Here is a 21,126-nt window from a genome sequence, read left to right on the forward strand (position 1 = left end):
CGTGACGCTCCCTTCTGTAGTTTCTTTCCGCCATGGCGGCCTGTCGGACACTAACATCGAGATGTAACTCTTGCCGAGTTCAAACAAGGGTCTTTACTAAATTAAGAACATCTATTCTGGACATTTCTTTTTCCGCTCATACTGCAATATTCGATCAGCATTCATTAAACGCCTAAGTATTGTTCCTTTCGATGCGGTTTCTTGTGCAGACATTCAATTATATTGGTGCATCGAGTAACTTTCTATTTGCAGATCTGAAGCGCAGTATCCTGACTGCGCATTTGAAGACCGAAGTGGAAAGCGCCGTATGTGTTGCACTAATAATAGACGAGCACCAAAGTGGCAGTTAAACATGTCTGGAGTATGTCCGGTGCTTCTTGAAAAAAATTCGTCTAGGAGCGTTGCTTTGGATTCTTTTTATCTCCATGCAGATAATGTGCCGCCGGCACTGTTCAAATTCTTATAATATACTTAGTTTGACGTGAGATTTAAATTGCACACTTTATTTCGTCGCAAGGTTATCCGACACCACATTTTAATTTTAAAAAATCAAAGGTAACGTTAGTGTAACGACACGTTACAACGTTAGAAATGTAACTGGAACACGTTCCATTCGCCTTAAAGTATATCGTTCTAAGATTGGAAGGAACGAGGAACGAGCTTTCGTTCCTGTTTTAGAGGAACGTGTACAACACTACTTTGGTGAAATGTTTTTAACACGAAAGTGTTTTATGCCGGGGTCCACCAAGACTTCACTGACGTATTTCCGTCACGGAAATACGTCATAGAACATAATACAAAGAAAGAAACCAGAAGAAAAAGTTCCACAAACATGCAAAATTTGGAAATCGAACCCACGACCTCTCGGTCCGCGACGATAGATCGCCGAGCGTTTAACCCATTGCGCCACAAACGCATTTGCAGAGAGCTACACAGACGCGCCTTATATATCTAACACTCCTCCGTGTACCCGCGCTCTTGCTCGGGGCGGTGCCGCCGCCTACGAGCAGAAAAGAGAAGTACTGCATTATGACACTAACGCGCACCGACAGTGAACGCTTCGGTGGTCTCAGCACTACGACGCCTCGATGCCAGCATTCGAAGGGACGCTGGCATCAAGAAGCACTACCAACGCCACCTAGGTGGCGTTCACCGTACTTAGCACAGCGGAGCGTGGCCTCCGCAATTAGCTCTGAAAATGTTTCTGAAGTTTATCGCGGAGGCTGCAATTACGACGCGCTGTACGCGCTGATTTGACTCGGTGACGATTCAGTTACGTGCTTTGTCTTGCGCGTTGTATTAGTGTGTCAGTTACGTGCTTCGTCTTTCGCGTTGTGCTAGCGTGTGCAGCGTAGTGCAGCTTCCATATGCACGACGGTTGCTCATGGTCATCGACGTTGGTAGTCGTGATGGAGGAGACGTGCCACCAGGCGTCAGCGTGGGTGCATCAACGCCTAAGGGCGCTTTAGCCACAAAACACCAATAGACATTATATATCAATGTGCAATAAACATTACACTACTTCTGTGAAGACACGTTTCACTTTCGTGTTCTATACCGATTCCTATATAAGAGGGATCAACCACATTTTTTTTCCGCACGTTCCGCCTCCGTGCAAGTTCACCCCTGCGTTCTAACGGCGCTTCGGCGAGGCCAAATGAAAACGCGCTAAACGTCTGAACGCACTCGCTTGCCCACGAGTTCGTAACTCGAAGGAGTGCTCCTCGGCGTTCAATTGGACATAAATACAAGGGGTCAGGCAAGGAGACACCCGAAAGGCGAAGCACCAATGGCGATAGCAACTTAGTAGAGAGCTATATGGAGTAAGGATAGTAGTTTTATCAGCTGTATAAACTTGGAGATGCAGCAGCGCCCGCAACGTGCGGAACTGTTGTCGACGCCGTCGCCGTTTTGCCCGCGTTCGCACCGAACGCGCGCGGCGTTGGTGACTGTTGCCAGGGACTCTGGGGGCGGCTCGGAGGTTTTCGACGAGATCAGAACGGGAAACTCGTCGAGCAGCGTCGGAAGTCTTTACCACTTTCTCGCCTCGAAACGTTTTTATATAAATACACATTTGGTGCCACAGCTAAAGGGTCTAGTTTGCAGCGGAGAAGTGGAGAGGGTGTGGAGCTTGGCCTTCTTTTTAGGCCGCGCGGCAGCACAGGCTGTCGCGTGGAGGGCATCTTGCTCCCGCTCGTCAATTTGGCGAGCAAATTTGTCTAGACGGCTAGTGAGGTTGGAGAATTGTTGGGTGAAGGCTTGGATGGCCGTCTGCACCACGGCCTGAATTTTGGCCTCCACGAGTTGTTCGAATTGTGGGGATAGGGCCGGGGTTGCCGCGGCCGATGTTGGTGTGGCCGAGGAGGTAGTGGGAGTTGCATCCCTCTTCTTGGCCGGCTGTTCGCGAGTAGGAGGAGACGGTAGTAGGGGAGGGAGTTTATGAGCGGCCGAGATCATTGTCGCCGGGGTAGGGGTGAGGACCTGCAGGAAGGCATGCAGCTGCGACTGAAGGCGTTGGTTGGTGTTGTGGAGGGAGGCGAGCTGTGCGCGGACATTCAACATTTTCTAGAGGGGGTTGGTGGAGTCCAGGCAGACTACGTCTGCCCAGCTCACCTCACTGGTGTGGCGGCTGGGTTCCTGTGCAGGTGGTTTTTGGGGGACTGGAACTGGGGGTTGCCTGAGTCCGGTCCAGGAGTGGGATCAGGCGATAGGCTTGGTACGGTTGGAGGGCTGTTCAGGTGATGGCTACGGTTTCAGGCTGTTTCAGATGTAGCACCTATATAGTACAGAGGAGTAGTAGAGGTGCTTCGGCAACCAGTCTTGTTCGAAAAGTCTTGTTCGAGGTAGTGGTGTCGGCGTTGTGGGTCAGGAGTGTTGATGAGGACGACATGTTGGAGGGTGCTGATGATTACGGTGTCTGGCTTGGCCTCTTGGTGTCCGAGGCGGGCTGCTTGCAGAATCCCATCGCGAAGCGCAACGCCGTTCACGGTCCGAAGGTTGAGGCCGCCACGCGGACGGAGGATGATTTTATGATCGTTGATGGGTAGCTTGGGGTGGCGTAGGGCAGAGTTGGGGCGGCCGGGGCCGGCTCCTCGCCAGAGCTTGAGGCGTAGATGGCTGCATACATTTCTCGGCAGCGACGGAATTCGGAGTAGCGGTGGAGCGGGAGTTGCGAGTAGAGCTAGGATGAGTTGGCTAGGATGAGTTTATCCGGTCGTAGGGGACAAAGTCGGGTCCCCTCCGCGCCCCGCAGGCCCGGTTTCGATTCCCGCCCAGATCAAAATTTACCTATTTTTCTTTTCAAAGGGATTAGTTTACTTTGTTTACATGAACCTGCCTGCTAAATTTGTCATCAATTCGAGCATTTTTTAAGCGTTTTTACTCTTTGCCATCGGCCCATTTTTGGTAGCGTCATTCAGTCACGCCGCCGACTACAACTACGGGTTTTCGCGTAATGGGGCATATAATGCTTTCGCATTAAAAAAGTGGAAAGGAATCGGCCCCAACACGGAGCCTTGCGGCACACCAGACGTAGCAGCAACATCATCTGAGCAACTCCCATTCAAAACAACTCTTCGACTTATACCTGTGTCACACGGGTACATTTGGAAGGCCTTCCAGTCGACGGCCTTCGAAACGCCACAACTCTATCGACTCGAAGGAGTTGTCGCGCTGCTACACGGCACTTTTGAAAGGCCGTTGAGTAGTTCAGGCGTTTCTCGCAAAATTGTGTGGTACTGCGGATGTTTATTTTCGTTTTCATGTAACCAAAAGTTAACGAACATTAAAACCACTTAAAAACGCTATAATTTATTTTATGTTGCGAAATGGTGGCGATATGACGGAATCCGGCAACACATGGAGTAGAGGGAGAGTGTACTAGACAACATGGAGGAAGGAATGAGCACAAGCACGTCGCTGTTGTCGAGAGTATGTGCACTTCGCACATATGAAGTGGCGAAAATAGTTTATTGAATAATTAATACCACTCATGTATAGTATTTTTAGAGCATTTTGGTTGGATTTGTTCTTTCTAACCGTGAGTACGAGCACACTGTGAACAAGACGGCATGTTCGCGCTGTTTCCGCTTCCGTTGCTCAAAGGCCATCCAGATTGCAATAGAGTTGTAGGGTGCTCCATTGACTCGATAGACTATTCACTCGGCGGCCTTCGAAACCGCACGTGTAGCAGCTCGAACTTGACCTTTGAGTCAACTGACTATCGGTTGGAAGGCCTTCCAAACGCCCGTGTGACACGGGTATTACTTACTTAACAACACGGAGTTACAGCCTGTATATTCATAAAAGTATTCCGGTGTTCATAGTACCGCTAATCTTACCTGGTCAACCTATTACCGCTAATCTTACCTGGCATATCGACATTAGTAACACTGCGGATCGAACGTTGGGTTATTGGCTCCTGTACACTTATAATGCCACCATCCTCTCTCATGTTACTACTATAGAGAACAATAATAGGAACAAAATTTGAGTATACATCCAATGTGTGAAATTCATTGTATTTATTACCTCATTAGAACTCAAAATTACTCCACTCGTTTTATATGTTCAACTTATGATCGAATAGCTACTCTAACCCCAAATAAAGCTAAAGTTGAATTTGTAACCCGTAAACTGATACAGTCGAACCCGGATATATCGAATCTGAAGGGGATCACAAGAAGTTAGTTATATAGGTAATTCGGTATATAAAATAATAGGCCCTCAGGTAAGCGGTGGCTTACCGGCTAGTGCATCTGAGAGCCGCTAACTTACTGCACGCAACATGGGGGAAAAAAGCAAGCGCACTTTATTTACCCGCAAAAAAAAATGCTGGTTCACTGTCAACTTTATTGAAAAGTCCAAGCTGATTCTTTCTTTACACTTGTAGCGGCCATCGCTTGCGGAAAATAAACTCGTGAATAGGCACTCAACACACACTACGACGCCTCCAAAATCGGATAGAAGGAATGTTGACGTCCGAGGTAGCATGAGGGCTAGCTGAACAGCCTGACGGGGCTCAACTGACTGCACAATCTCTTCTCCACCTCCAGGTGCCAGAATACCTCAAAGTGTACAAAGGAGTGCACTATGAGGTCTTCTGCGTGGCGCCGCGTTCTGTATATCGAATGTGCTGGTGAACGAGCGTTCTTTATACGCGTGCACCAGCCCGATACATTTGCATGGAATTTTCAAGGGGATTTTACAGCTGTTTGATATACAGAATAATTCGTTACAAGTTGGCTTGATATATCCGCATACGACTGTATCTCCGTCACCATATATATGGAATCGTATTGATCAGCTTTACAAAATACGTATCAGATTTAGTCACATTAACTTCCTTCAGCTCTTTCTGGCCTCACACAGCCCTTGAATGGTATCGCCTCCCCAAAGAAATCATAAAGAGTACAAATAAACGCAAGTTTCATGCAACATCAACTACCGTACGTTGTGTAATCTGAATTTGTTAATTACTTACTATGTTCCTTTTAAATTCTTTGTAAGGTCAGGTAATATGGTATAATTGTAAAGCTGCCTTCGTAGTGCGCACTGAACTTTTTTCCACGTACCACCAGATAAAATTATAGCGGCAATGCGCGGAGGTTAGAAGAAGACAAAGAGGTGGCGCGGAGCGCGCGCTTGAACTGGGCGGTTGATCGTACCGGACTGGTTTTCGCCTTCGGCTGCTCCCTTCATGTGTTCTCATCTATCATCACCTGTAAATAAACCCATGCCTTCGTAACAATTTGATTAGAAACTTACTTTTGAATCATTGCATTATTTGTTTAGCCTGCTCAACCCACTTCCTTCCGTAATGCCTTCAAGTGCTGACGGCGCAAATAAATAAATTATTAAACTGTAAAAAATATTTCTTGGATGAGAGGTGGTCACCTCCGGCAATGTTTCATCATCATCATCAGACTATATTTATGTCCATGGCATGACGAAGGTCTCGACCAGCGATCTCCAATGACCCCTATCTGGCGATGTATAAAATATGCGCATTATTTAAAGCTACATAGTTTAACACTACGTAGCTAAACTCAGTTATTCTTCTGAAATAACTAGTCAGTTGTTCCTTTTAGCCGCTTATTTTGTCTGTGCATGAAAGTCTCTCGTTTTATTTGCTCAAATGACAACCTAATTAACGAGCTTTTGAAACTTATATCGCTTTGGTAAATAAGTTGCTATGTGTTTTTGGACTCACGCGCTAAAATGAAAAAAAAAGAAACGTACATTGCTTTATATATGCAGTGAATGAAATTGCTGCGAAAAGACAAAGCCGTGTAATACATTTGAGCTTTTCATTACATGCCTATAGCCAGGAAGTTTATGCAACCAAATGATTGTGTATTATTACATTCTCAAATTCCTACGGCATTTCCCCTATGTGGAGAAGCCAGTTTAACTGTTAAATGATTCACAATTCGCCTTTGTGATGTTTCGACCATATATTTGATAGATAGAAATGTGCATGACCAATAGGAACATATGTTGGCGGCAAAAATTCTTAGCAAATTTTGCAAAATAATCTGTGTTTACCAACTGAACAGCATATTTCTACCCTGGAACAGATAGGAAATTGAAATGAATCACATGCATAAAAGTTTGCAGTGTGAGTATTATGAAGTACAGTTTCAGTTTTATTTCTTTAAATTTACGATATATGATAGTTGATGTGATGACTTCAATTTCCTGTTTTATGTTCAGGCTACTGACACTGCACAAACTATATTTTTTGTCATAACACGGAATACAGGCCCAGAGTGCGGCTCATAAACACACATCGGGATAATGAGGTGTAATTTGTGGATACATTTCTCGCTATGGATAATATAGGAGCCCCTTTCTCGCAAATATGTCTTGGTTGAGAGCGCATGTGCTGAAAGTAGACTGATTGTCCGCGCTTTCTGTGCAGCTACCGAAGTGACTGTGACAGCCTTTCGCTGTTTAAAGGTTTAAGCCTTTCGATGCCAAGCGCCTGAAATATACACAAACAACGCGCTTGTCCAGAACCAGAAAGGTCGCAAGCATCATGCGAAGGGAGGGATGACCCTTGTACGGGTTAGTTGCATCCTTGAGCAAAAAAGAAAAACCGGGGAGTGACAAGTCATTTTTAACGACGGGCTGTCGCTCTTATCGTTATCACAAAGGACGACTTGCGGCAACGTACTGTGCTTTGTCGGGAAGCTATTATGGTTCATTCTTTAGAAAGGGTATTTATTTTTTTCCGCAACGTAACTTACGTCATTGGGCTAGATTTTAAAACATAAAGGTCTTGGGTCAGGCGGTGGTACCTAGGTGACATGAACGCCCGAGAAAAATGGACTTGTACAGTCACTTTCTTTTGGAAGCGCTGATAACGTTGTAATTTTAACCACAATAGCACTTCGTACATGGCATTTTTCCTAACAGCTTAACAGAAGGCTAATCAGTCCTCATATAATAAACTTATAACTTTTTACCAGAGACACTCTCACATGACTTCAATATATTTACAATAAAGGGCTCCGTAATTTCCACCATGGCTTTACGTAGGTACGTTGGCGCACTTCATGTAATAATCCCAGTCAGCCTACTCACATATAGCGCATTACTAATCGCATCTACCATGGCCTCAGCTACATCCCAAGAAGCAATTTCCTACCTATTTTGATTACTTAAGACTCGGTAGGCTTAAGACAGGCCAAAATTCGAACAGGAATGCGTAGTATGGAATTAGTATGGAACCTACAGTGATCTAGAACGTATGCATTACACTCGAGTCTGTCCAGAATTAGACAGTAACATTCATTTACTCTGACTATTCATCTATCATCAGTGTTAATAAACTAAACGCATGCTGTGCCGATCTTTCCCCCCACCTCACCCCAAATTCAGCTGGGCGCAGGCTACCACCCTGCGTCGGCTACAAACAATTGCGTACCCTTCACCCGCCGCCTCCACCTTATATTCCCTGAAGTTTACAGTGCCCCTAAACTGCCGGTGCTGTGGCACTCACCCGGCTATGCTTCCGCATGTGCTGTGGGAGTGCCCAGCACAGTACACACACATTAACACCACGACCCCCTCGTCGAGGTTGCGTGAGGCTCTGCGGAGCTCTGCCCTCGACGACCAAACCTGGGCGACCCAGCACGCCCGTGAGGCGGCGGCGAGGCAAGCCCTCGACGTCCCCTCATGGGAGGCTTAGGCCCGGCCATCATAAAGTGCTGGCTCTACAATAAATGTTTATTCCTCCTTCTGAGCTTCTATCGCTAGGTTTTCGTCGTGAAGTCGCCTGAGCTTGCACAAGTTCTACAATTCTACGCTCCAATATCCCATCACCAAGAGCTCGGCGCTTGTCATCACGAATAAGCTAAAAAACAACCTCGCATTCAGGACGTATAGTCAGCGTCACAAGCTTTCGTACCCCGGAAGGTGAAAAAATATTTATATTTCTACGCCTTAGTCACGCATCGTAGTATTCGGATTTACAGCGTATACTGGTCTAGAGTAAACAAAACAAAAGTTTTGCATAGTTTTACTGGCTGCGGGGTAGCTGAGTTGAAAATGAACTTATTCGCAGAACCTCTGCAGCGTAAACTTTTGGCGGCGACTGTGCGATTGAACACCTGCATTTTCTTTATTCTGCACACAATTTTTTTAATGAATGGCCTTCCAGCCAACGTCATGCAGTGCTTACACCTGGTTAATTTTCAGGACAGCAGACTCAGACATGACTTATTAAGTAGAAGAACTGAACTATTATGTAGCACGTCATTATTATCACCAATCAGGTGTAATAAATACGTAAACAAATAAAGGATAATAACATTGCCTATGAAATTTTACTAAAATCTCAGGACTACTTCAAAACTTCGCCTGTTCTTCTTGTGTACGTCCCTATAACTGAAAGGGGAAATTCAAGGGTGAAATTGACATCTCTTGTGGCACCATGGCAGAAAAGGGAAGGTGTAGCTTAGTGGGCCCATATGAAATGATCAGCTGCGATTGTGCTACTCACGCACAAGGAACGACACTTTTGTATTTTTTTACAGGCAGGAAAGTGATAAATGGTGTCCGTGGATGCTGGAGGGATCATGACAATACCACCGTACCGATATGGGTGATAGTTTAAGAGAGGGATCAGGAAAACTTCCGGCTTCTTCTTACAACGCATTTTTCTAACAATTCCACATAACCTAACTTATTATTTTTGTCTATGCCTTTCCCGTTATTAATGTGCAACTACGCGGTAAATATTATGTTCTTATAGTCTAACTATGTCTTGCTCTCTCTGTAATTTTATTATGTTTTTCTGTGTGAAATTTTGTTGTTGAATGAGCTGTCACTTCCAAAAGCGTTCGGTTTGTTCCTTGTACATACTGAAACACTTCAATACTGTATATTAACGCATTTCTTACCCGATATTTTTGTATATGTATTCTCAAGTGTATTTTACCTATTGTTTAAGTTACCTTTGATTGCAGTCTCCCCCCTTACACAATGCATCTAGGGGCCTGTAAGGTATTTTTAAATAAATAAATAAACGATTCTAATAAGGGAACATTTCTGCAAACCTCACGGTCTTTTCTCATGTTTCTTCAATTGTCCAAACACGTTAAATTAAGCGTAGGAGAAAATTATTACAGAATTACTGAAGAATTGTACCACTAATTATATCATGGTGCTGCGATCTGATTCAGCAATAGAGTTAGTTAAGAACAGAACAGCAGAATGCCATAGTAACTTTGGTGATTCTAGCCGAAAAAAATGTCTTGCAACGCTTTGTGGGCTATTCCAATCACAGACCACTCAAAAAGGGTGTGGTCTGTGATTGGAATAGTTCTCTATTTTACACGACGAACTACATTAACACGCCCCGGTGTCTTTTCGCATTATTTACAATACTCCTCTGCGCACGTCGTGGTAAAAGGATATGAAGACCTTTAGTATTTCGGTAATTTCGTGAAGGTATATGGGAATGGTTCAAATGATAAGACACGTGCGCTGCATATTGAGGATAGAATGTTTATGTTTCGAGGTATTGGTTTGTACTAAGCAAAAAAGCTTGTGAAATAATTCGGACAGCGTTCATTTGCACCGAAGATCCGGTACGCAAAAATTCTGCTTTGATATAATGCAAATATGCTCAGTCAAATAGCTTCTGTATTCCTTTGTAAGAATACTACGTCTTAGGCTGCAGCCAAGTTTTCTACTTCTGCGTCTTTTAATTGCGCACATACGGGAAGCTATTTATTTTTGTGGTACGTTTCAGGCTGAACAAAAGTCGCACAAACACGCCTTTCCATGACATAGCTAATAGGCAAAAATATTTCTTAGTAATGTCTTCATAAATGTTTGCCTTAAGAAAGAAATCAACTTTGAAAACACAAAGTTGGGTTTGTTGTCTAAAATACATTACACCTAAAGTGCAAAAGAATTTTGGAAGCACGTTCGCATGTTCACGAAACCAGCCAGCTATTTTTTTTAGGAAGACGTTGGTACAGTAGAAAGAAACGAAACAAGAACCGCAACTAAATCACCTGCGTTTCGGATTATTCCATCTGGCGGGAAACCGCCAAACTAAGCAGCGACAAAGTGATAAAAAAATAGCGGCGCCGCTGGCGTCGAACCTGCGAACTGCCAATCGTGGTATCAGCGATCCTAATCGGTGGTCGCGCAGAACGCTCGGCTATCGGTTTGAGTGCTGCCGGAGGCAAAAACTAGGTTTATATACGTACCACAATGAATTCTGCGACCTTGTTATGAAAACTGCGATTGTGGAACGACTTTTTTGCCATTTCAAGAGTTGCTGCTGCAACTAGTTGAAAGCCGAGTCATTGAAGTTTATAAATCCCCAATAATACGTCGATCGATGCAATAGGCTCATCGCAAATTGCTTTTTACTGGCCAAAAAAGCCTCCAAAATTTGGCCTTTTCCATAGACTCCCATACTTCGAACTTCGCCCGCAATTTGGAACGGGTTTTCTGTCGTAAGTAATGGTACCGCTTGCATGAGATGTCGGGCTAAGCTCCTAGAGCCTATTTCCACGGTAATATTTTGAAAGATGGCTTCTATGATTAGTTATTTGGGAAAAGCGACGCTCTCCCATAGAAAATGCGCATGTTTTCAGAGGCGGCCGCTAGAGGCGCTGTTCGGCGATGTCCCAGATTCCTGGTATTGAAATATGGACGCAGCTTTAAATCATTAAGACGAAAGCTTGGCCATCGCCTAAGTGTTCAAAAATACCCCATTGTGCTACTCGGAGTCGGCTCGAAATCCTCTTTCCCGTAGTGAAGGGGTCGCTTTACCATTTTGTAGCCAATTTAAACATAGCAGATGTCCCATACAGCTAAATCCCAACATAGCAAATCCCATCAGTGCCCCAGCTTCACTGGACTTCCCTCTACGCATGGTGCAAGGGCTCTGACTTTGTTTTGTCAAGCTTGTCTGGGAGCTCAGCTGTGTATCTATTCGAGCAAACGCTCCCAAAATCGAGAACACTGCACACATTGCTGAAACATTTCTTGGTAATCAGCTAACGTTTCGTGTTTAAAAGAGCCGTAGCAAGAATTACTTCCTTTATAATGGGATGTAAACGCATGTTCCATCCCTAATTGGCTGTGTAGACGACACTGCGATAATTATATTCTACCGAGCTATCAACATAGGTAAACTATTCAGAGTGCAATGATTGTTATCGTGCGAACGCTTCCTGGTAAAGGAGACGTGCGCACCCTTTTTGACATTTGGAGACACTTACCCTTTACATCTCCGTGAGGCAATCTAATCGCACCATTTCACACCCCACGCGCACATATTGGACCATATCGTAACGCTTTGCAGTGGCCCAAGCGATGTGGGATAGGTAGCTTCAGTGTGTATGATCTGCTTGTATATTTTTTTATTTTGTGTGCTTATAATCTTGCGTTCAAGTACACTTATTCCTTTAAGCCGATGCTCCTTGACGAAGCTCGGGCTTCTCTGCGCTACTGGAGAGAATCCCTTCTCATACTATTTATTAGCGTATGGCGCCGCGTTGCGCAAGGTTCCTAGTCCTGAGTGACTAAAAAGCTATGTTTTCAAGGTCCCTACCTTCAAGCATGTTCAAGCTAAGTTGCTCGAACATTTCTTGCTTTTTATCGTGCCCTCCAGCACATTGCAGCTAGTTTCGCTTAAATATTTCGTTACCGCAAGAACATGGTCGTTTCTTATAGGTATCAGAGAAACATTTTTCCTACTACAGATATTATTCCAGCACACATTGCAGCATAGCGAATTGTACATAATAAAATGATCTTTCCAAAAATACGTTGCAAAGCAAAAAAATTATTTGGTAGCGCATAAAAATTCTATAAACACTATTTTTGTTGCCAGTTGATAAAAACAACAATAAAAATACATCATATCTACAAAACCATTAGTATCAAAGGAAATTCCACAATATTCATTTCAAAGATTAATAACTTCATTCTACCCAAAGTATGTACTAATTATGGCAAACAGACCGTTCACTTCGCAGCCATATCATCATGGAATACATTACCATTTGTCATAAAACTACAGAAAGCCCATAGGTTTTGCCATGAATTGAAAAATTTTTTGTTATGTGATATGTATGTGACATAGTGTACTGTATAACCCGCTTTCGTTTTAGACCTGCCGTTCTTATGTACGTCAACATGTTGCTTAAGTTGTTCTTTAATTTTTCTTTTTTTCCCATTTCTTTTCCCTCCACTTATATGTTAGTTTTACCTAGTTTTATTATATTACTTACTGCCGATACAATGTTGACTATTAATATCGTTATTTACTTATGTCTGTATTATTTTTTATCATTTTTGCAATTGTACTCATTCAGCTACCGTTCTTGCCATTGTAACTTATATGTTAACCATGAGCAGGAGGTCCCAATTCAGTTTTTACCATGGGACCTCCTTCTGCATACCTCTATCTGCAAAACCTTTTTGTGAATTAATGAAAAAATTTGATTGATCGAAAGATGAACGATCCAGGAATAGTTTCCAAAAATGATCAGTACACCGGCGTTCTTCGCATAGAAAAAAATAAACTATGACCAGGAACTGCTTTTCACTCGCGCGATGCGCTAAAGCATTTCCTTACTTTTCTGAAGCGCAGGTGCACTCCGAATTTTTTTCACGAAACGTTTGTTTTTGTCTAACTTTGTAGTCCTAGTAACAAATTTTGCAGCTTCGCCTTTCCGGCATTTTCTGAGGATGGGCCGATGAAAAGTCCAATAAACTTCAGCATGTTTGTCTGGAGCCACCACTTTCGAGGACCCATCGCTCTTAGCGTAGCCGGGCAACTCCAGAATATGCATCCAAGCATATTTGTTTGTTTCCTGATGGTCTTTATCATCTCCTCAGTGAAGAAGAGCAGAAAGCAATCCTACGCCGTTGTAAACTGTCTTGCGCTGCTCCGTAGTGCTAGCCCAATGTGTTCAGGGCAGACTTCTTGGCGTGAAGTGAATTTTCTTTGCTGCCTGCGGCAGCATATTCTGACCGAGCAAAGTGCGCACTCTGCAGATAATCAGTGAAGCTCTCAGGTCGTGCACAAAGATAGGCAGATAAGCGCGCACGAGGAAGGAGACCGCTCAAGACTGTAAACGAAACTCGGCGGTGAACATCTGCGCATGTCCCAGGCTGACTCAAAACATCGTCGCTGTCAGAGCTTCAATCTGGTTCGCTGTCATCGCCGGACTCCTATTCCGAGTCCACATCGCTAAATTCAAGTGCAGATGCAGCTTATTTCCGAGCGGGATGCTTTCTCGCGGTGTAGTCGCGCCAGACGCCGCCGCTACGGGAGCGACTTTCGATAAATGTGTAGCAACACCGGCAGTGCTGCTCGCCGGGATACTGCAAGTGAAGTGAAACGGAAACTTGCAAATTGGCTGAAAATGCCAAGTCCACATGTTGGACATGCGGCGGAATTCACAAATGCACTTTTGGAAAATAAAACTACTTGGACTCCAAACCAAAACTCACTATTGAACATCTTGCATCATTTTAAGGTACTTATCACCACTCAGCACACACGCATATTATTTTTATTTTATTTTATTTATTGAGTACTGCTAGCCTGAATTCCAGGCCTTAAGCAGGAGTGGGTTAAACGTTTCGGTAGAAATGTACCTGAACGACAAAAAGAGCCCACATACAAGCAAGCGGAACTGGAGAAATGCGATTGGTGTGTCAAGTACAGCACTGAATACAATAATACTGTCACAGACAAAACCACAAAATTTATTTTTTCTTGGGCTAAGTACAGTAAGACGCCACAGGGATGAAAAGAACAGTGCATAAGAAGCGCACACGAAGTGACACATGGGAGCGCAATGTGTCACTTCGTGTCCGCTTCATATCCAGTGTCCTTTTCATCCCTGTGGTGTCTTACTGTACTTAGCGCGATAAAAAATGAATGCACACCAACTAGCCCAATTCATAGCTCTTCTAAAACCACAAAAGACTTCGGTCGAAGCTATCGATCATTTTTGAAGCTGTCCTGGCGCCTTCAGCGTTGTCTTCCTCGGGGATCAATCCAACATGCCTAGCATGTTGCACCGAATTGCACCGAGCGGCGGTTCATTTGTTTCAAGGTCATGGATCACCCCCCTCCCTAGAAGCATCGTCTCGATGCGGAACATGTATGCACTGGAGATTGGCACAGTAATACCGTTAAGGAAAACCTAGATGGTGAGAGAGGTGTACAACTTTGCGGCCAGCGAGTGTAGTACAGTTTTAACCTAGAAACGTGAAGGACATCGGACAGGCGTGGGCGTCGGGGAAGGCGAGCGGTGCTTTCTCCTTCAGGAATCACTTCATATGTGACGTCGCCGAGTCGTTGAACGATCATATAAGGTCTAAAGTAGCGGCGCAAAAGTTTCTCCGATAGACCACGCTGGCGGATCGGTGTCCACACCCATACTTTGTCACCGGATTGATAAGTGACGTCTCGGTGACGATGATTAGCGGATACGCATTCGTGCGAGCTGGCGCGCCTCTCCGGCGCGTCGAGGAAATGGGTAGCATCAGTGACAACATTAGAACAGTGGGTGGGTAAAAGCATTGCGTCCAACGTTGTTACAGCTTCCCGGCGATGCACCAAGCGAAAAGGGGTGAAGCGGTAGTTTCTTGCCCGGCAGTATCATATGCAAACGTAACATATATGAGAGAACGTCGTCCCCGTTTTTGTGGTCGACGTCAACACACATGGAAATCATATCAGCGATCGTTTTGTTCAGCCTTTCTGGGAGCCCATTCGTCAGGGGATGGTAAGCAGTGACATTGCGGTGAACTGTACCACTGAGATGCATGATAGCTTCTGTGAGCTGCGCTGTAAGTGCTGTGCCTCGGTCGGTTATAACCACTGTTGGAGCGCCGTGGCGGAGTACGATGCCATTTACAAAGAAGGTCGCAATATCATTAGCAGTGCCTCGTGGGAGAGCTCGGATTTCAGTGTAGCGTGTAAGGTAGCCTGTGGTAACAGCAATCCAACGGTTACCATCCCTCGACGTGGGGAATGGTCCGAGCATATCTATGCCAACTTGCTGAAAAGGGATCCGCGGACGATCAACGGGATGGAGAAGTCCATCGGGACGCACGGGAGGTGTCTTGCGTCTCTGGCAGTCGCGGCATGTCTTCACGTACTGCTTTACGTCACGGAGGTTAGGTAAGAAGTACTTTTGGCGTATGCGTGAAAACGTCCGTTCGACTCCCAAGTGGCCCGAAGATGGCTCGTCGTGAGAGGCCCGCAGGATTTCGTCACGTAGTGTGGACGGCACTACAAGTAGGCAGGCGGTTGCGGTCGAGTGAAAACCCAATTTGTAGAGGACGCCATCACGTAGAAAGAACAATGATAACTTGCGGACGAACGTTCGAGGCGGCTCTGGTACACGGCTCTCAAGGTAGTCGATGAGATGCCGGAGTTCTGAATCATCGCGCTGCTGCTTGCTGATGTCTGATACTGTGATAATGGAAAGAAATGCGTCTTCTTCATCAACGTCGAATGGCGACGGTTGAAGTGAAGCACGCGACAGGCAGTCGGCGTCGGTGCGTTTACGCCCGGACTTCAACACTATCGTCATATCGTCTTCTTGCAAGCGAAGACTCCAGCGTGCAAGACGGCCAGATGGATCCTTCAGATAGGCGAGCCAGCACAATGAATGGTGATCTGTCGCAACTCGAAACGATCGGCCGTTCAAATATGGTCGGAACTTAGTAATTCTGTGATTCTGCGCCTGTATTTCTACTATAAAAGCATCGTTTCAACCCTCAAGGTCTTCACTTGGTAGCAGTGACGAGCTTCGCTCACTTCGTCCGAGCCATTATCTACTTTTCGCTGCAGGTTGGTGCTATCACTCTTTGTCCTATTACCTAGTTTTTTTCCGAGATCGTCACTGCTGCCAAGCATTGTGCTCTTTGTAATTTTTGCTACTTGATTTTTGTGTACTATTCTTGTGACCTGCAATTTTCATGTCGAAAGACATAGCAAAGATTAAGGAAGACGTCAAGAATGATCTCGTGAAACTCAGGGATGATCTTAAACCGGAAATGAAAATGTCGCGCGAATCGTTTGAGAGGGACCTCAGAAATTAAATGCGTGAAATTCGAAATGAGCAACACACATTGCGCCGAGCCTCGAGTTCGCTCATAAAACCACAGAACACCTGAAAAGCCAACTCGCAGCAGCAGTAGCAAAAAATACTGAGTTAGTCAATAGTAACAAAGAACTGGAGGCAAAATGCCAGAGACTTGAAAATCATACAGAGTACCTGGAGAAACACCTGGCTCACCTGGAACAGTATTCAAGAAACTCTACTATTGAAATTCAAGGTGTCCGAAAAGAAAAAAATGAAAACGTTCTGAGCTTCCTCTCAAAGATCGGAGAGGCTATTAACGAGCCTGTTCAAGAATCTGACATAGAAGTATGTCATCGCGTTCCAACCCGCAATCCTGATCGAAGCAACTTTATAGTCCAGTTCAAGTCTAGGGCAAAGCGAGATCTGATGCTAAAGAAAGCAAGGAAGATGAGCATCCGCAACAATGATATCGGACTTTCAGACGATGCGCAGATCTACGTAAATGAGGACCTCTGCCCTGCTCTGAAGCGCCTGCTTGGCATGGCGGTGAAGCGCAAGCATAGAAGCACTGGAAATCCGTTTGGTCTTTCAATGGGAAAATATTCGCGCGGAAGTCTGACGATTCCGATACCATATAGATCGCCCGTGAAGTTGACCTTGAAAAAAATTATCTAATATAAGCTTTCAGCGTTTCACAGCTACGAAAGTAAAACACTCAAAATGAACTATCATAATTTCGCTCTACCTCATAGTGTTCCCATACCGGCTAAATTTGATAGCTCTGTTTTGCACTTGAATGCACGCTCCGCAATTGGAAAAAAAGATGAAATCACATGTTTCATTAACCAGTTCTTGTTTGAGTTCAACATAATCATGATAACAGAGACTTGGTACTACGATGGCTGTGATAGGCTTTATCTTGACGGTTATACACCTTTTTTTATTAATCGTCAAAATCGACGAGGTGGTGCTGTTTGTATCCTTGTGAAAGATTGTCGGACATATGAGCTTTTATCTGAATCTTCTTTATTTACTGATGACGTTGAATTTTAGTACTTAACAATGACATCAAAACTGTGGCTGTGATATAGCGCCTTCTAGGTGGCGACATCATGAAATTTCTGAATTTTTTTGTATTTTTTGGAATATATCGGTGCAAGTAAATTTCGTCTTGTATGCGGAGGTGATTTCAACCTTAACATTTTGGACGACACTCGAAGGGCATGCGATTTTACACCATGCCTTCACTCAGCTGGTTTCACAAATGTAATATCAACGCCAACTCGCATCACAGTATCGAGTTCATCGCTATTGGACCGACTGAGTACAAATGCTGACAGAGTAGTTTCTAACGCGGGTACCATTTCATCTGATATAAGCGATCATTGTCCGGTGTTCATGCAATACAGTTCTTTACAAATGCAACAGAAACATCAGCATGAGACTATCATAGTTCAGCATATCTCTGATGAGGCATTGTAGGCTTTCAAGCATGCTATTAGTATATATGACTTGTCGTTCGTTTATGCTATAAGAAACGTTCATGAAGCGTGCCTAAAGTTTATAGAAACTTTACAAATATCTGTCTCATTTTGTTTTACAGGGTTTAAACCGTCAAAAAAAAGTAAGAGAACCATGGGTAACACGTGCTCTCAGGCGTATGATAAACAAGAAAAATAAGCTATTTCATGCATTCTTCCGATCTCGGGCGGAGGGTTTATTGAAGGAATATAAAGCACTTAGAAATAAACTTAACAGTGAGCTTCGAAAAGCAGATAGCGTGTTACGAAACTTGTTTTCTAGTATCGGTACTAGAAACACAGATACTACTTGGAAAGCTATAAACAGTGTTCTGGGACGCAGCAAGAAAGACCTCATGCCAGTTGAAATTACATTGTAAACAATCGCGTATTGACCGGTCTAAACCTTGCTAATTGTTTCAACAAACATTTCACTTCCAGTATAACACCAGATAATGGTGTCTCACTCGCTGATGATTTAATTATTCGACGTCCTGAAAGCATATTTCTTAATCCCACAGATGAACCAGAAGTTTATAGAACATTTATGAGTCTTAATAATAGTAGTGCCTTAGATATAGACAATCTTCAGATAAGACCTATAAAGTTAGTTTTAGAGTATGATGCCCCTGTACTTGTTTATATGTTTAATTTAGCAGTGGAGTCCGGATAATTTCCACGTCAAATTAAGCGTTCTCGGTTGTCCGTTCTGTATAAAGGTGGAGACAAAGCATGCTAGGAAACTATCGCACAATATCTATTATACCAGTATTTGCTAAAGGTTTCGAGAAAATATTGCATATCCGGTTTTCAGATTGTTTCAATAAAGCTGATATTATCAGTGATGCCCAGTTCGGTTGCCGGAAAGGAAGGTCTACGGAGTTAGCTTTGTTAAGGCTCAATGAATTTGTTTTAGAAAATATCGACAACAAGCTCTATACATTAGGCTTGTCCATGGATTTCACTAAGGCTTTTGATTCCCTTAACCATTGCATAAGCTAGAAATGTATGGTGTTCGGGGCACTCCTATGGCTTTATCTAAATCATATTTAACAGATAGATCACAATTCGTGTGTCTGGGAAACCATCGCTCATATTCATTGCCGGTTAGTAGAGGTGTCCCTCAGGGAAGCGTATTAGGTCCCCTTTTTTTCAACGCCTTTATAAATGACATTGTAAACATCGACAAAGCTGTGCAATTTATCATATATGCCGATGACGCCACAGTCTTGCTGTCTGGCAAAAATGCGGATCAGTTGGTAGAAAGATGTAACCGATTATTAAATAACATTAAAGCATTGTCACTATCAAATTAACTTAAAATTAACCCCAGGAAAACAAAGGTAATACTTTTCAGATCTAGAAACACGACTTGCAACATTAAACAAGATATGATGTGTGCAGAACATACAATCGACATTGTTGATGAACACAAAATCCTTGGTGTAACATTTTCATCTCATCTAAGTTGGGATTCTCACATAAATAATTTATGTAAGCAACTTTCTTTGACTACGGGAGTTTTATCGCGGTGCCGCGAAATTCTCCCAACACAAATAAAACGTAAAATATATCGCGCGCTGTTTCAATCACACATAAACTACTGCAGTTTGGTTTGGCTTACTATGACTCAGCGTAATATAAATAGAATACTGCTTTTACAGAAGAAAGCTGTCCATCGCATTGCAAGCATTGGTTATTTATCTCCGACTTCCACATACTTTCGCGCTCACGGATTAATTAAAATTCAAGATTTGTATGAGTTTCGCATCCTGCGTTCATTTTACATCTGCTCTTCTGCGTTGAAACACTTCGTTCAGACTACGGCATTTCTGCAACGTCAGAAGCATGATATAAATTTTCGAAAGGTGGGAAAGTAGCTTATACCCCGTTTTCGTACCGACTATAAACACCAGTCTTTGAAACATAACCTTCCATCTATTCTAAATAAACATAATTACTTAGACAAACCCACAGTAAATATATTATGTGAAATATTTCTCAATTACTAATTTATTTATTCATTCAAATATCTTCGGTCTTCACGGTCTTCATTTGTTTCGTTATTGTTAGTTGCTATCAATATATAACTGATGTTATTTTGTTCTATTGCAGGTAGTTCTTGTTTTAGTGGTGTTATCATTTCTTTCTGTTAGTAAATTAGAGTGTTGTATACGTATTACTGTAGAATTTGCTTTGTTAGTTTCTTGAAATAATGTTTGTTTTGCATTCTAGCACAAACGCATTGTTTTTGTTTTTTTCGGCTGTACGAGTAAGAGTACAGGTTCTCAATGTATAATCATGTCTACTATATGCGTAAATAACTGGTTTATTTTTGTGTATAATGCTTTTAAACATCTGTTATCTGTTTACCTGTGACTTGTTGCCATGTATGTATGGTCTCCTTTGGCCCGTCAAGCTGTATTCTTGCAGCTTTTAGCCCAGGAGTCAAGCCAGAATACTTTCTGGTAAATAAAGAGAATTGAAATGAATTGAATTGCCCTCACAACAGCCAAGCATTCCTTCTCCGTAGTGGAATAGTTCCTTTCATCTGGAGGCAAAGTGCGGCTTGCGTATGCAGTGACGCGCTCGGCTCCATCTTGCCACTGTACGAGGACGGCACCAAGGCCAACGTTGCTGGCATCCGTGTGCAACTCGGTCAAAGTGTCCTACTTCGTCAAAGTGTCCTAGAACTGGAGGTGTTTGCAGACGTTCCTGGAGTTCCCAGAAGGCCTCTTGTTGGTCCTGCTCCAGAAAAACGGAAAATTATCCTTTGTTAACCACTGTAAAGGTTCGGCTATGCTTGAAAAGTTAGCCACGAAGCGTCTATGATATGCGCAATGCCCTAGAAAACGGCGGAGTTCGTGTTTGTTCAAAGGTGTTGGAAACAAAGCAACAGAAACGGTTTGGTCGGGGTCTGGTCGAACGCCTTCGTAGGTTACAACATGGCCTAAAAATTTGAGTTCGTCATACCCGAAATTGAATTTTTCAGTCTTTAAAGAAAGGCCAGCAGTGTAAAT

This window comes from Dermacentor silvarum, chromosome 8 (assembly GCF_013339745.2).
Source record: "Dermacentor silvarum isolate Dsil-2018 chromosome 8, BIME_Dsil_1.4, whole genome shotgun sequence".
NCBI lineage: Eukaryota > Metazoa > Arthropoda > Arachnida > Ixodida > Ixodidae > Dermacentor > Dermacentor silvarum.